The sequence below is a fragment of the Heteronotia binoei genome, chromosome 8 (genome assembly GCF_032191835.1).
Source record: "Heteronotia binoei isolate CCM8104 ecotype False Entrance Well chromosome 8, APGP_CSIRO_Hbin_v1, whole genome shotgun sequence".
In the NCBI taxonomy this organism is placed as follows: Eukaryota; Metazoa; Chordata; class Lepidosauria; order Squamata; family Gekkonidae; genus Heteronotia; species Heteronotia binoei.
In genome coordinates this window covers 70,262,585-70,277,654 of record NC_083230.1, presented here as the reverse complement: position 1 = coordinate 70,277,654, position 15,070 = coordinate 70,262,585, and the positions used below count along the sequence as shown (strand labels likewise).

At 35.5% G+C, this 15,070-nt stretch overlaps 1 protein-coding gene across 3 annotated transcripts in view; it reads left to right on the top strand.

The window, feature by feature from the left end:
* NR2C1 (nuclear receptor subfamily 2 group C member 1) overlaps positions 1-15,070 on the top strand; it is an 80,135-nt gene that overhangs the window by 23,268 nt on the left and 41,797 nt on the right. The window contains exon 3 of one of the 3 annotated variants that reach the window (XM_060245196.1): positions 386-427. The exons of the other annotated variants lie outside the window; for them this stretch is intronic. The gene's annotated coding sequence lies outside the window, so the exon portion shown is untranslated. The remainder of the gene's footprint in view (positions 1-385; positions 428-15,070) is intronic. 3 annotated transcript variants of the gene reach the window in all.

Below are 15,070 nucleotides of genomic sequence, written 5' to 3'. Positions count from 1 at the left end.
GTTCACCTTATTTCTTTGGAGATACTGTGGTTTCTATACCTCCACATGTTTCTCACTTGTAGAGACATGCACTAGATCTTAAAACATACTAAACCTTTTAGCTGTGCCTAGGTAGCAGTGGGGATTACTGTCTAGGAAAGAATGTCACTAAGACCACAATGCTAAAAACACTTTGCAGAAATAAGTTGAAGTAAAGTAGAACAATCCTAATACTAGCATTGCCTATTAAAATCTGGGTACATAGTATGCATTGTGTATTGGTCTGGTGGGGCCTGGGTAGTCAAAAATACTTTGGTGCTTAGCTCAAGCTTCTGTCCTTTATTGTATCTATCCAGAGTTATGCTGTTTCCTTCCCCCCCTCCCCATGCTGGTAGTTCTTTTTCAGCACAACTGACTTGTTTAGTGTAGAGACAGAGTGATTTACAAGGTAATAACAACCTTCCGGATTGCAACATCATTGCTAAACTTGTCTGCAAAGAACAATAAGTTCTGTGTGAACTTTTAATGGTACATTTAGAGAGTACTAGAGAGTACTCCTAGTTCCTTTTCATTTATTGTGAAATTTTCATTTTCATTCCACTTGTGGGAAGGGCGGGGTATAAATCTTTCATTTTCATTCCACTTGTGGGAAGGGCGGGGTATAAATCTTAAATAAATAAAAATAAATAAATAAATAAATTTACTTGATTTATAGTCCACTTTTCTCTCTGAGACTCAACATGGATTACTAATAAGTTTGCCAGCCCCCATAGAGTTTTGCCACAAAACCAGAGCATCATATGTGACATTTCTGATGTGATGACATCACTTCCAAATGACATCATCATGTTGGGGGCCACACATGCAACTCCCACCCACCTCTGGAATGCCCCCCAATCTCCCCGTTGTGATGGGACCTGGCAACCCAAATAAACATTATATTGGCAATAGGAACAGTATAAAACATAATAAACATTGTAAGGAGAGTAGATTACACAATGCAATGTTAACAGTATAATATGTAATTTAAGAAATCCAAAAACTGGATTACAGAAATTAGAAAACATTGGCTAAAATAAGACATACATTCAATAAACAGTGTCATAAACTACAAATTACTTTTGTAAAAGTGTCCTCCTGAACAGTTCTGTGTTACACATTCTGCAGAATGAAACAAGGTTTGAGTCTTCCTGAACTCACTCAGGCCATTCCACAAAATGAGAACCAAAGTTGAGAATGCTTGGGTAGTAGCAGCTGTTACTGTTACCCTGTTGCAGGGTGATCCCTTCAGCAGACTTCACATGAACACAGCTGCCACACTGGTCATAGCTTGAATGCAGTCTTTTTGATATAAGGGTCCTAGGTTATAAAGGTCTTTGTAAGTAATAGTCAGGACCTTGAATTGAAACTAATTGATAACTAATTGATAACCAATTAAATCACTGTAGAACAGGTGTAATATGCAATACTTTGTCTAGTTCTCAATAATTGAGCTGTGGCATTTGTACCAGGTGGCATTTCCAGGTTGCATTTGAAGCTAGACCAGGGGTCGCCAAACTTTGACCCGGCTTGGAGAAGGCATTTGTCTCTTTAAATCCCTTGTCCAAGCCAGATGGCAACTTGGAAAATGTATTTTAAGTTGCTTTCTTTCCACCTCTCTTTCCCCCATCTATTTTCTTTCTTTCAACCTTTCTCTCTTTTTCTCATTTGTTTCCAATTGAGGGAGCTAAAGAATGCTTGCCAAAATATATCGATTTCATGAATTTTTTTAGGAAACAAGTAGTTCAGTTTATTACCATGAAAGATCAGTTAAAATTGAAATAAGATGTACCAGTGGCACAAAGCTGCTTTTATTCTTGTCTGAAGCACCGTATGTGTAATAATATATAATTGTGCCATATGTGTAATAGTATATGCGCTGTATGTGTAATAATATATAATTGTGCAGTGAAACAGGTGGGGCATGTTTGGTGTCTTGTGAGCCAGTGGGCCAGAGCAGTTCTGTCCGTGTTAATGTCTTGTGGCTCTCAAACATAGAATAGCCTCAAGATTATTGTCACATGGATTCACATGCCCAGATCAGCCTGGTCAAGGAAGAAAGCCATCTTCTGGGCTAAATGAAGATAGTTGGAGAAATTGTTTGCTGCTGAATTAACTCATTTCACCAACAATAATACTGGCTTCAATATGTCCCTTAGACTCTTAACTGAGGGTGATTCTGCATTAGCCTTTGCTCCAGCCTCAGTGCTTTGTTTCCCTTGGGGCAGATGTTGGTTTCCACATCTCTTGACCCGGAGCGGCAGTTTGACCCGCCTCTAAAGCGGTGTCACCCCGCATCTTGGAGATCATCGTTTTGCGAGAAGTTTATTTTTGATGCGGTTTCGGGGCTCGAAATTTATGTGCGGAACTCACGCCAATGCACTGTCAAACTTCTCACATCAGTAGAACACACCCACATAACTCCACGCCCATGATTCCGCCCAGTTATTTCATCATACTTTTTACTCCCTTTGAAAATTATCCAATTTTCCTGAAATAAAGTAATTTTTTTCAACAAATCACGTTTTGTGTAACCGCCCTGAGCCCGCTTCGGCGGGGAGGGCGGGATATAAATAAAAGGTATTATTATTATTATTATTATTATTATTACAACGCGAAAAATATATAAAGATGTAACACAATTTTCTTTTACTGAATACATCCCTTGCTTCCACCCGCCCCCATTCTTTATGGTATTCCACGTGATTTTGATAATGTATAATTTCATTGTGATTACTTTCTTCCCCCCTCCAATTGAAATCACTCCTATTATAATTTTTTTTTCAAATAAGATCATTACAATGCAACTAAATAAATAGCGAAGTTACACTAACTACTTTAAAGATGCGCAATTGCCTCCTTTATCGATCCCCCCTCCCCCGTATGGCCTCAAACGGAAACGGGAATTTGATTATGTTTATGGGTTTATCTTAAATCTTCGTTCGCGAAGCCAAGCCGAGAGAGAGAGATGGGTTTATATTTTTGATAGGTTGGGGAAACTTTCTCCCTTAACCCCTCTGCATAAATCTTCCCCCCCAGACACACCTTCATGCATCTGTTTGTAATTTGTTATAGCTTTTAATGGAAAATTGTGTGCTTAACATTCAGCGTGTGTGGATAAAAATGGTGGATCACCGACTCAAATTTTCCAGGACTTAGATAACCTGCCAATGGCAGGGCGAAAGGAAAACACATGACTTTGCCAGTATTATGCCCCTGGCATTACGTTGTAACACAAAGACGATCGCGTTGTAACGCGAACACGCATACGTGTTTTTTAAAAAAGGGAAACATATGAGGGAGGGGGAAATTGCTATGATTGTGGGGGAAACTCTGGGAGCAGCAGTAATGCGGAATCTGAACACACGGAACAGATTGGGAATTGAATCTTGGAGAAATCCTCTAGTGTGGAATCGGGAAATCACACTCGCATGGAACAACCCTGGAGCGAAAGGGAGGCAAACGGCAAATGCAGAATCAGCCTGAGTCTGAAAAGGTCAGCTGAACCCCATCAAACATGGGAAGTGTAATACCCTCCAAGACCTTAGCCTTCCAACCAGATTCGCCTCTGTTGTGTTAGGATTCAGAATCAGCTTGTTCACGTTTAAACCAAGCCTTGACAAATTTTCTGTGGTTGTAGGAACAACCTCAAAAATTTAGGAGTCAGACCTTCAGGTTTATATTTTAATGACCATACTTTCTCATTGTTGCTGTCACAAAACTTAATTCTAAACAGGGTGGATTTGATTTAAAGCAAATCACAATTTAAATCACAATTTAAATCACTAGTCAGTAAGACTTGATTTAAATAATAGTTTTCTACATAAAGACTCATTTTTGCTGGTATAACCTTAATATTCACAATTTTTAGAATTACAACTGTTCATATTAGTTTTACAGTTATATCAAAATTGATTTTTAATACTATTAGAAACATATTATAGATAGATAATTATGAAATTATTGTGAGGTGAATTATCTCCAGTTTAATAGATTAATCATTCATATGTGGCAGCTTTTCTGCTGTACTTTATTGGAAAGAGAAAAATAATCATTACCTTAATAACAATAATTTAAATCGTTTTATTCAACTAAAACAATAACATAGCATATGTTTGCTTAAACATCCATATTTGTTAACTGATGTAGTTAAACAAAATATATATATTTAAAAAACTTAAACTGTTAGCCCAGCCTACACATGAAAAACTTAAATACTGTCCTCTTTAGCTCACTCGTCATCTTCATCTTCTTTGTTCATAATCTGGAAAAGAAAAACAAGCTTTCCTGCTTTGTCAGGTCCCAAACGATTTCTCAATTTAGAATGAATGAGTCCAAAGGAAGAGCATATTCTTTCTACGCCTGCAGAAGAACCTATTGTTGTTAAAAGTGAAATCATTATTTGAATAGTCTCTAAATCCAAGTGCTTAAGTGACTTCCACCAGTTCTTTGGTGTGACTTTCTTTAAAACATCTTCAGCAAACATATATTTTTTGAATGGTTCCCCCTTAGCTCTGAAGTTTATTAAAGTTGGCATTACAGATGGATGATTACTGGATACCCATGTCATAGGTAACTCCTCTTCCTCAGCACTTAAGTTTTGACCCTGATACCAGATATTGACAATATTTGCCAGAAAATGAGCTGGAGACAGTGCTTGTCCTATTTGTTTTTTTAATGCTAGTAATTTAATTCTGTCAATGTGTAGTTCTGTTTTTAAATGGTCACTCAGTTCCTTCCAAATTTCAACAGCATCAACAATAAAATATCTATTTTTCTATATTTTGTTTAAAGCTTCAGAAATGGGTTTTAGGATGCTCAGCATATGTTCAATATTTTTCTTAAGCCTAATGTTGCGGATTTTGGCCGTGACACTGCCATCTGTTTTATCTCGATTTGTTCACAAATTGACATCAGAATAGGCCAGTTCTTGATATACTGCTCAAAACAGTCCACCACAGAGTTCCGTCTAACATCTTGTGAGAGCATTAGCTTGGTTCCACCCATTCTTTTCAGAGCTGCTGCAGCAAAATGATTGTTACAGAAGTATTTAGCAATATCAACAACATTAGTCTTTATTTCTGGAACACTGAAGTCTTTGGCTTGGAGGTGGAGCAAATGAGCAATGGAACTACGTTATTAGCTTTGTATTCCCTTCCTGCTCTTCTAAATTTCTTCTCATCTTGGATACAGCATTGTCTATAACCAAACTGCATACTAGACATTTGAATTTTTGTTCACATGTTATTATAGCTTTTGCTGCCATGTCTTGTAAGTATTCTGCTGTGTGTGCATTTCCTGACGTATCAATTGTTTGTGCAAGGAAGACTTTCCCTTCTTCTGTTGTTATACAAGCACATACAACTGGATCATTGTGGACATTACTCCACCCATCAAGACTTAGGTTAACAGTTTTACCCTCCAGAGCTGTTGCACATTGCTCCATTTCTCTATCATACACTTTATCCAGCAGTTTCCCTGCAACATCTGCTCTGCTGGGTGGACTGTATCCTGGTCTCAGTGATTGAACCAAATTAATGAAGTGTGGGTTCTCAGTCAGGCAGAAAGAAGAGTTTGATGCATAAACAAACTGGGCAGTTTTTTCGTCAATTAACTTTTTTTTAATCTGCTGGTTTTTATCAAAAGCTTGTCTATGGTGGTTCCAGGAGGGAAGGGTTTTTTTCTTTCTTTTAGGTGATATACTGCGGGTGTCTGATGATGATGTATATGGTGCAACTGAAACACTATCCTCCTGGATAGATAACTCTGAAACTGTAGAACAGGAGGGTGGTGATCTTGAAGGTGGATAGTTTCCAGAATCCTTAGTGTTGATGATGAATTCCCCTAAACAAAACAAAAAATCAATGCTGTTATTTTATTATTTATACAATTTCTGCTTATTGTATTCATTGCCATGCAGCACTGCCCAAAAAGGAATATTTGCTTTTCTTCTTAACTGTATCAAAATGACAGTAACATGCAGTAATAATAAGAAATATAATTTTGCTCAAACATGACAATTCAAGGCACTCTTTAAGAAATATGGTTAAATAAAAATGTTTACCAACCTGAAGATCCTGCCTGTTCAAACATGTTTCTGTTGTCATCTTCATCATAGCACTTCTCATGATGTTTCCTCATTTGGACTACCAGGCCTTGCATTTCTTTGTTACCGTGTTTGCATTTTGCACACATGCATGCCTTACCAACAGGTAGAGGAACTTCATTAAAATATTCCCAAACTGGGGGGGCGGAGCGTTGCTGAACAATGGTGGACGCATTTTAGAGCAGCTCCTCCACTTTATAAACTTATAAGAAGTTGCGATTGATATATGAGGTAAAATTAATTCAATATTTAATGGCTATAAAATTAATGAATTTGACTACTGATGGTATTAAGAATCTATTATAGGTTAATGGAAAAATCTTAAATCTTAAAATTTATTGGTTTATTGATTAGAACATTAATGAATTTGAACACTGTTGGTAATAAGGTCGGCTTTGATGGTTAAAAACTGATACATATATATATTGTTAATATATAAGAATTTATTGGTAGTTGTTGAAATTCCATATATAAGATTTGAAGAATGGTTAATAAGGAAACTAAAGTTAAAGGAAAACTTATACAAACAATTAAGTGCTCCTATGTTATGTTAAGTATTTTATAGTGAAATTTGGTTGAGCACTCAGGAATATTTTCTGACTCAAGACTTTAAGACTGCGTGTCTAAGGAACTTACTTGTGATTAAGGAAAATCCCTTTTTATTTGTTGTAATGTTTATTATGCTAGGTATTAATGCCTTAGCTCTAAATTGTTAAGGAATTTGTTATATGATAATGCATTACTATTAAAACTATTTTCCTTAATCAACCATGGATATAACCTACTTATACATATGGGATAGGATTGAATATGTTGGAAAACCTAGGTAACTGAAAGTTAAAATTCATTTTATTTTTAAGGTAGTATATAAACTGCTTAAACTTCTCAGAGTGGGGAGGAGGGGATGGTTTATTTCGTGTTTTAGTTTTAATTGAAAGATATCTAATTTTCTTGATTTAACAGGAAAACGTCTCTTTTTGGGTAGGAAAAGAGCTTTGTGACTCCAGATAAGTGACCATATGAACAACGCCCCCCAGAGGCTGTTTAGTAAGAGAGTAATCTAATCTTTTCAGACAAGAAGGCACTGCAATAGCTTTCTTTTTTCTCTCTCTTTCCTTTATAAGGGGAGGGGACTCTGAAAAGCTTCCTTAGTTAAGGGAATTGTGTTTAGGGTTCATTGTTGTTGTTTTTAGTTTGTTAAGTGGTGTTGTGTTTTGACACCATCGATATTTTTTAACTACCTTAAAAGATGGCACATTCATATAAGCTTCTTAGCTGGAACTGTAGAGGCCTTAACAACATTGTAAAATGCAAACGGCTTCTCAACACTATGCAGAGAGATAGAGCGGATATAGTATGTCTTCAGGAGACACATCTAAAGAATATGAATGGAAAATTGTTATCTTCAAATTGGTTTACCCAAAGTTATTTGGCGGCAGGGACATCAAAATCCAGGGGTGTTGCAATTTTAATTCAAAATCAGTACCTTTTCATTGCCAAAAAATAAAAGCTGACCCTAGAGGTCATTACATTTTCGTTAGAGGAGAGTTAGACAGCCAGCCACTGACAATGGCATCTTTATATGCCCCAAATGTAAATCAGAAAGACTTTATTAGGACAACGCTGCAATTATTAGCAGATTTTTAGGTGGGGGAGACCATAATTGGTGCAGATCTAAATTATATAATGGACCCCAAATTAAACAGAACACAGAAACCAGGAAAAAAGGTAGCAAAATCTACAGATTTATTAAAAATAATAGATTCATTTAATTTAGTAGACATTTGGCGTTCACTAAACCCTGCAGTAAAACAATACACTTACTATTCTAATGTACACCAAATTCATACAAGAATTGATTATCTCCTAGTAAGTAAAAAGATAGCTAATCAAATACAAGAAGCAGATATAGGGCCACGTATAATATCTGATCATTCATGGGTTACAGGGACACTTTCTACTCAAAATGATGACAACCAGGGATACCATTGGAAATTAAACAAACTATTGCTACAGGATGAATTGATATGTAAGAAAATAACAGCAGCAATACAGGAGTACTTTAAATTTAACTCTATTAAAGATGTATCACAGGAAACGTTGTGGGACGCATTTAAAGCGGTCATAAGAGGGCAGCTAATAGCAATGGCGTCCACCTATAAAAAGGAAAGGCAATTATTATTACTAGAACTCACAAGTAGAATTAAACACCTAGAACTGCAGTATAAAAAAGGTGGGAAAAAACTATTAAGGACATTAGAACAGGAACGTAAAAAATTAGATTTGTTAGAAACCTCCCAAATACAAAAAAATTTAACGACACTTAATAAAAAATACTTTACTAAAACTCCAAAATCGATAAAGTTACTTAAGCAAAGGACCATACAAAGAAAGGTATCGCACCTTATCCATAACATGCGGAACCATCAGGGATCCCTGGTTACTAAATCTAGTGAGATAACCCAAATATTCCATAATTTTTACCAACAACTTTATAAATCAGAGAATCCGGACCGAAATAAAATTAAAGAATATCTCACCTCTATAAACTATAATATAAAAATATCTCCTGAACACATCTCTTACCTAGAACAAGACATAACACAAGTTGAAATATCTGAAACCCTAAAACATATCAAAAACAATAAAGCCCCAGGTAGGGATGGTATCCCCATCGAATTTTATAAGAAATTTGAATCTGTGTTAATAACCCCCTTGGTAAAAACATGTAACTCAGTTATGGTTAAGGGAGTAATGCCTACTACATGGTCAGAAACCAGAATCACAGTAATACCCAAACCTGGAAAAGACAAACAATACCCTGCATCTTATAGACCAATATCAGTTTTAAATAATGATTTTAAAATCTTCTCAGCTTTAATGGCCAACAGACTGAACAAAATCATTGCAAACTATGTACATAGCGACCAGTCGGGGTTTATTCCCACAAGAACTCTTACAGATAACATCCGTAAAACTTTGGATTTAATCTTTTGGGGAAAACAAAAAAAGTGGAATCAATTCTTTTGGCTATTGACGCGGAGAAGGCCTTTGATAGGGTGGAGGTCCCTTATTTACTTACTTTATTACAGCATATGGGCTTTGGTCCAAAATTCTTAACCTCCATTGAATCTTTATATGCCAAGCCAAAAGCACAAATTTATGTAAATAACTATAGATCAAATGACTTTAACTTACATAGGGGTACAAGGCAAGGGTATCCCTTGTCACCCATTTTATTTGCACTTTCCATAGAACCATTGGCCTTTGCTGTACGAAATGAGAAATCAATAAGTGGTATTCCAATAGGAAAAGAAGAATACAAATTAAGCCTGTTCGCAGATGATGCTGTATTTTATTTCACTAATCCCTCCCAGTCGGTTACCTCATTACTTCATCATATCAAAAAATTTAGCGCGGTATCTGGCTTTACTATTAATTATACAAAATCTGAACTGTACCCTATTTATTTATCCTCAACTTCCAAATTAGAATTATTAAATGCTTTTCCTTTCAAATGGGTTCAAAAATCTATTCGACACTTGGGTATCCAAATACCATTGAACCTGCAGGATCTTCACGCAGTTAACTATAAACTACTAGATGACTCTATTAAAACACATTTAGAACAATGGAATAAACTCAATTTAACCTTGTTAGAAAAAATTGACATGATTAAAACCTTTGTTATGCCTAGTTATTTGTTTTTATTTTATAATTTACCGTGCTATATTTCGCCCAAAGAATTCAGAGACAGACAAAACCTCTTCTCCAAATTTTTATGGTCACATAAAAGACCAAGATTTCAGTTTAAATTAATGACTAGACCAACATAACGGGGGAGATTGAGCTTGCCTAACTTAGAGGCTTACTACTTAGCTGCTAACTTAAAAAATATCCTATGGTACGCAGTGAAAGACTGTGACAAAGCCTGGGTAAAAATTGAAGCATCTTATTTAGTAAGGGACCACCTATGGGAGGCTATTTGGAATACACCGAATGATAGACACTTTATTGAAGATGACAATCCTTATTTATCCTTAACTCTAAAAATCTGGGATAAATATAAAAAAACTCTAATACCATCCATCTCACCGATGGCAAGTTTCTTGGGACAAGCATGGTTTAAACCAGGCCGTGAAACTAAGAACTTTAAAGTCTGGAGAGATGCTGGTATATACCAATTTCAAAACATTATTAAAAATAAACAAATGTTAACTAAAACACAATTGGAAACTCAGTACAAAATATTGATCCCATGGTTCCAATACCAACAACTGCATTATATCTTACATAATCCTAGAATTACAGATGTAATTGATAGGCCATTAACAACATTTGAAAATCTGTTGAGAAGGAATCCAACGCAAGCTAAAGCTTTAACATCCACTATTTATAACCTCCTTAATACCAAAGATTGGTCCGAAACCACAAGCCAGCAGAAAGCATGGGAGAAAGATTGTGGCAGACCATTTGGGAATCTCCACTTTATAACACATATTCATTAAATTTGAAACTCCAAAACTATAAACTTTTTTCCAGGTGGTATTTGACACCTAAAAAACTCTTTTTTATCACGTATAAAGCCTACCCCTGAGTGCTGGAAGAAATGTAAGCAGGAAGGGTCATTTTTACATTGTTGGTGGCTATGCCCAGAAGTCAACAAATTCTGGAAAGAAATTAAACCCATAATAGATAACATTATTGAGGGTGCTATTCCTTTTACTCCAGAATCCTTTCTTTTAAATTATTGGCCCAATATAAAACTTTCTCCATTGAAAAAAGAACTGGCAACTCTTCTTTTGATGGCGGCCAAACTTTTGATTGCCCAATATTGGAAACAAGATGTGTCTCCCAACAAACTGCAATGGATGTCCAAAGTATGGGAAGTAGCAGCTTTAGACAAATTAGCCATACAAATAAGGGTATTTGATATACAACAGAAGAACAATAATTTTGTTGAGAAATGGTTCCCCTTTTTTAATTATATAAACTCAGATGAAGACTTTGAAAAGCATATTCCAAAGAAATATATTACTTTCTCATACTATTGAAGAATTTTTTCCCAAATCCTATGTTATATAATGAATGATAATGTATTAGAAATATGGATGACATGTGCAACACTGTGAAAGGATAGAAAACTGTAGTGGTGCTTTGCTTAGATTCAATAGTACTTATGCCATGAAGATAAGCTATATGCTTTATTGTAATTGTTTTGTTGTTTAGAGTGTATTAAGGTTGTTGGTTATAGTTGAAAAATTAATAAAAAATTTAAAGTTTAAAAAAAAATATTCCCAAACTGAGTCTCTTTTACAGCCTGCTGCCATTATAGGTTTTTTCCCTCCAGGGAATGAATAATGTGATAAACCTCGAGCTATACACACAAAAGATCCAAAGTCTTGTGGAGTATTCTGCTCAAAAACTTTCCCTTTCATTTTTACTGCTTGCTCCTCCCTCCTCACAATTAAGTTTCTTTTTGTGCAGATCTATTCCACTCCAAGCAATCTTTTTCTCTTCATTGAACTTTTTGAAACTTAGCACTTAAGGGGTTGATTCTGTGTGTATAGGTTTATAGAACAATGAGATTAAGGTCTTTTTCTCAACTCAACTCATTTTATAACATTTTTGCTATGTAGAAGAGGCATGTGATCTCTGCAGACACACATTACAGTCTGTGTTCTGTGATAATATCTTGTGGACAGAGAAACTGCTCAGTAATCTTACAGAAACCTCTGGAAGAGCATGACATTGTGAATGGATTAACAGAATTTATTACCAAAAAAATTGAACATTGCATGAATATACAGCCTTATGCTTCAGAATTAAAAACTAATCGTTATTTCATGATGGAATAACCTTTGGATGATAATATATTTTCTTCAAAAAGCATTTTACTTTAAAAATCTGATTTAAATTTTAAAAAATTCGATTTAAATTTTAAAAATCTGTTTTTTTTATTTTTTAATCATTGATCCTAATCATTGATTTTTAGCCACCCTTCCGTTTCTTGTCATTTTTGAAGCTATAAGAAGAGCATTGTAGTGTATAAATAAATTTGGGATGATCCTTATTGTCATCACAATAGAAAGCTAACTTCTGTCTCTTACCTAAATAAGCATTGTACTTAGAATCACCAAGAGGCATTTACAATAAAGAACTGACAAAAATGGTACCACAGTGAAATTTCTGGCCACCATGATTCCCTAGTACCTGGGATTTGTTGAGCCCTTGTTTTTAATCACTGAACCGCAGCAGCCAGGTGATGTCTTATTACCTCTACAGCAGTACTGAGTGGTTTGGATGGGGAAATAGAGAGCTGGGTGTCATCAGCATATTAATGTCACCCAACTCCAAAACCATGAATGATTTCTTTCTCCTAAAGACTTTGCATAGAGATAAAATAGCATAGGTAATAAGACTGGACCACAAGACAAGTCTCACACTGATAAAGAAGAGAAAGGGTAAAACAATTGAATATATTAAATTTTGGGATATATTCAAACCTTCATTGTCCAGTTAATTTAATATCCTTGGATAAATAAACCACAGAGAAAATTCAGAGTATAAGATTTTATATATAAACATATGAAATTAGATTTAATGTAGCAGAAATAGGTTAAGGATGCAAAGTGTATCTATTTTAATATGAAAGGCTAGCAAATTTTATTGTAGCATAAGCTTTCGAGGAAAACAGCTCTCTTCATCATATGCAGTTTTTAAAATTTCTAAATTATCATTTTTACTGAAGAACTGAATTACAAATGTGAAACAGATGCAGTTTTAAAACTGTGATTGATGAACAAAAATGGTTAAATTTCAGCCTGGTGGAATCATCTCCCTGAGGCGATTTGGGCTCTACCAGATTTACTTCCGTTTCGTAGGGCCTGTAAGATGGAGCTGTTTCACCAGGCCTTTGGTTGAGGCAGGCAGACGTCCCTTCATTCTACTGCTTATACCATCTATTTCCCTTCCCCACAATGGGCTATAAAATTACGAGCCAGAATATTTGTTTTACCTGAAATATGTGCCTGCCCGCCTATGTATATTTTTTGTAGCTTTGTTTTATTGGTATTTTATTGGTAAGCGGCCCTGTGGCGCAGAGTGGTAAAGCAGCAGTACTGCAGTACTGTGGTCTGAACTCTCTGTTCACGACCTGAGTTTGATTCTGGCAGAAGCTGGATTCAGGTAGCCAGCCCAAAGTTGACTCAGCCTTCCATCCTTCCGAGGTCGGTAAAATGAGTATCCAGCTTGCTGGGGGGAAAGTGTAAAAGACTGGGGAAGGCAATGGCAAACCACCCCTTAAAAAGTCTGCTGTGAAAACATCATGATGCGACGTCACCCCAGAGTCAGAACCGACTGGTGCTTGCACAGGGGACCTTTCCTTTCCTTTATTGGTATATTATTGAGTCATTACTGTATTTTAATTGTTTTATTACGACTGTGATCCGCCCTGAGCCCGTATGGGAAAGGGAAGAATATAAATTGACCAAATAAATAAATTTCAATTTTCAGCAAAATTAAAAATAGTTACATACTTTTGTGTGTATGAAATGCTAATGTTGAGGTTAACTGTAACAGATAATAAATATTTCTGTCATGATTTGTAAGTATTCTTGTCTGTTAAAGCATGAATTGATTACCCTATTCAGAAAGCAGTAGAAGATTATATCTGCTGAATTGGCTATTAAATATGAATTACGCAATGATTGTTATCGTGAGACTCTTCTATGGAAATAATTGCAGTCATAACCTGTCAGAAGAATAATTGCTGGCTATCTTGGAAAAGTGTGTAGAAAGAGTGCTGATTGTGAAGTATAAAGGTTATCCGCAGGAAAATTTATGAGCATTTGTTTCACTTATAATTGATAAGTAAATGTTGCTTATAAACTCATAGTTTTTATTAGATAAAGCTTGGGAAATTTGTCATCATTTGTTTTGGAGGTCATTTAAAACTTGATGGGTTCAAAAGAAAGTGTCAAATATGTAGTTTCTCTGTAGTCATCGTTCAAAGCATACACAAATAGCATTCACAATGGAGCGTTTGCCTTCCTGTGATATTGCCCCACAAACAGCAATGAATGAGTGATGAATAAGCAGGCAAGATCTTATACATGAAATTGTTTTCTATGACACCAAGAAATTTATTTATTTATTTATTTTATATCCTGCCCTCCCCGCTGAAGCAGGCTCAGGACGGCTCACAACATAAAATCCCACAAACAGTTAAATTAATTATTAAAATTGCACATTCGGTAATAAAATAGATTTACAATGATTAAAACAGTTAAAACATTTTGCTCCATTACATGAATTACACAATGCTCCATAGCCTTACATAAGCCTTAATATTGCTCCATAGTCTTACATAATCAGTCAGTCTGTCCATCTGTCTCTCTCTCTCTCCATCATTATAAAGAGGTGGCAGACTATCTCCAGGGGCTGGTGGTAAATCATATTGGCCACTACTGCCCCATAGACACACCTGGGGTTGGCAACCCGTGTGTCATAAGATAGCACCTAGGAGCTGCTATCTTCTGATTAATACACATTGAAAGGGGCTGAGTGTATGTAATCATTGGCTCGTAAAGAAAATACTTTCCCCCTTGCAGCTGTAAAAAGAGCTATACAGTGACTGGATTTCTTACTTTTTGCCTGTAGCAAATTAGGTAACAAACAAAAATATTTTTGATGAATAGCTGGAAAAAGAAGAGAAGGTTCATTGTGTCAGTGGAAATCTTAACTATGTAAAAGAGAATAACACATTAAGATGTTAGGAAGTTATGAATGATCTAAAACATGATTCCACAGTAAGGACGTCATATTTATTTGCTCTTTGTGTATCTGGCTGTAGTGAGATTACTAGGTCTATTGATACTGTGGAAATATTTTCTAAAATAAAAAGGTTTCAGTTAATCCTAAAAATGTTTATAATTATTTGCTCCA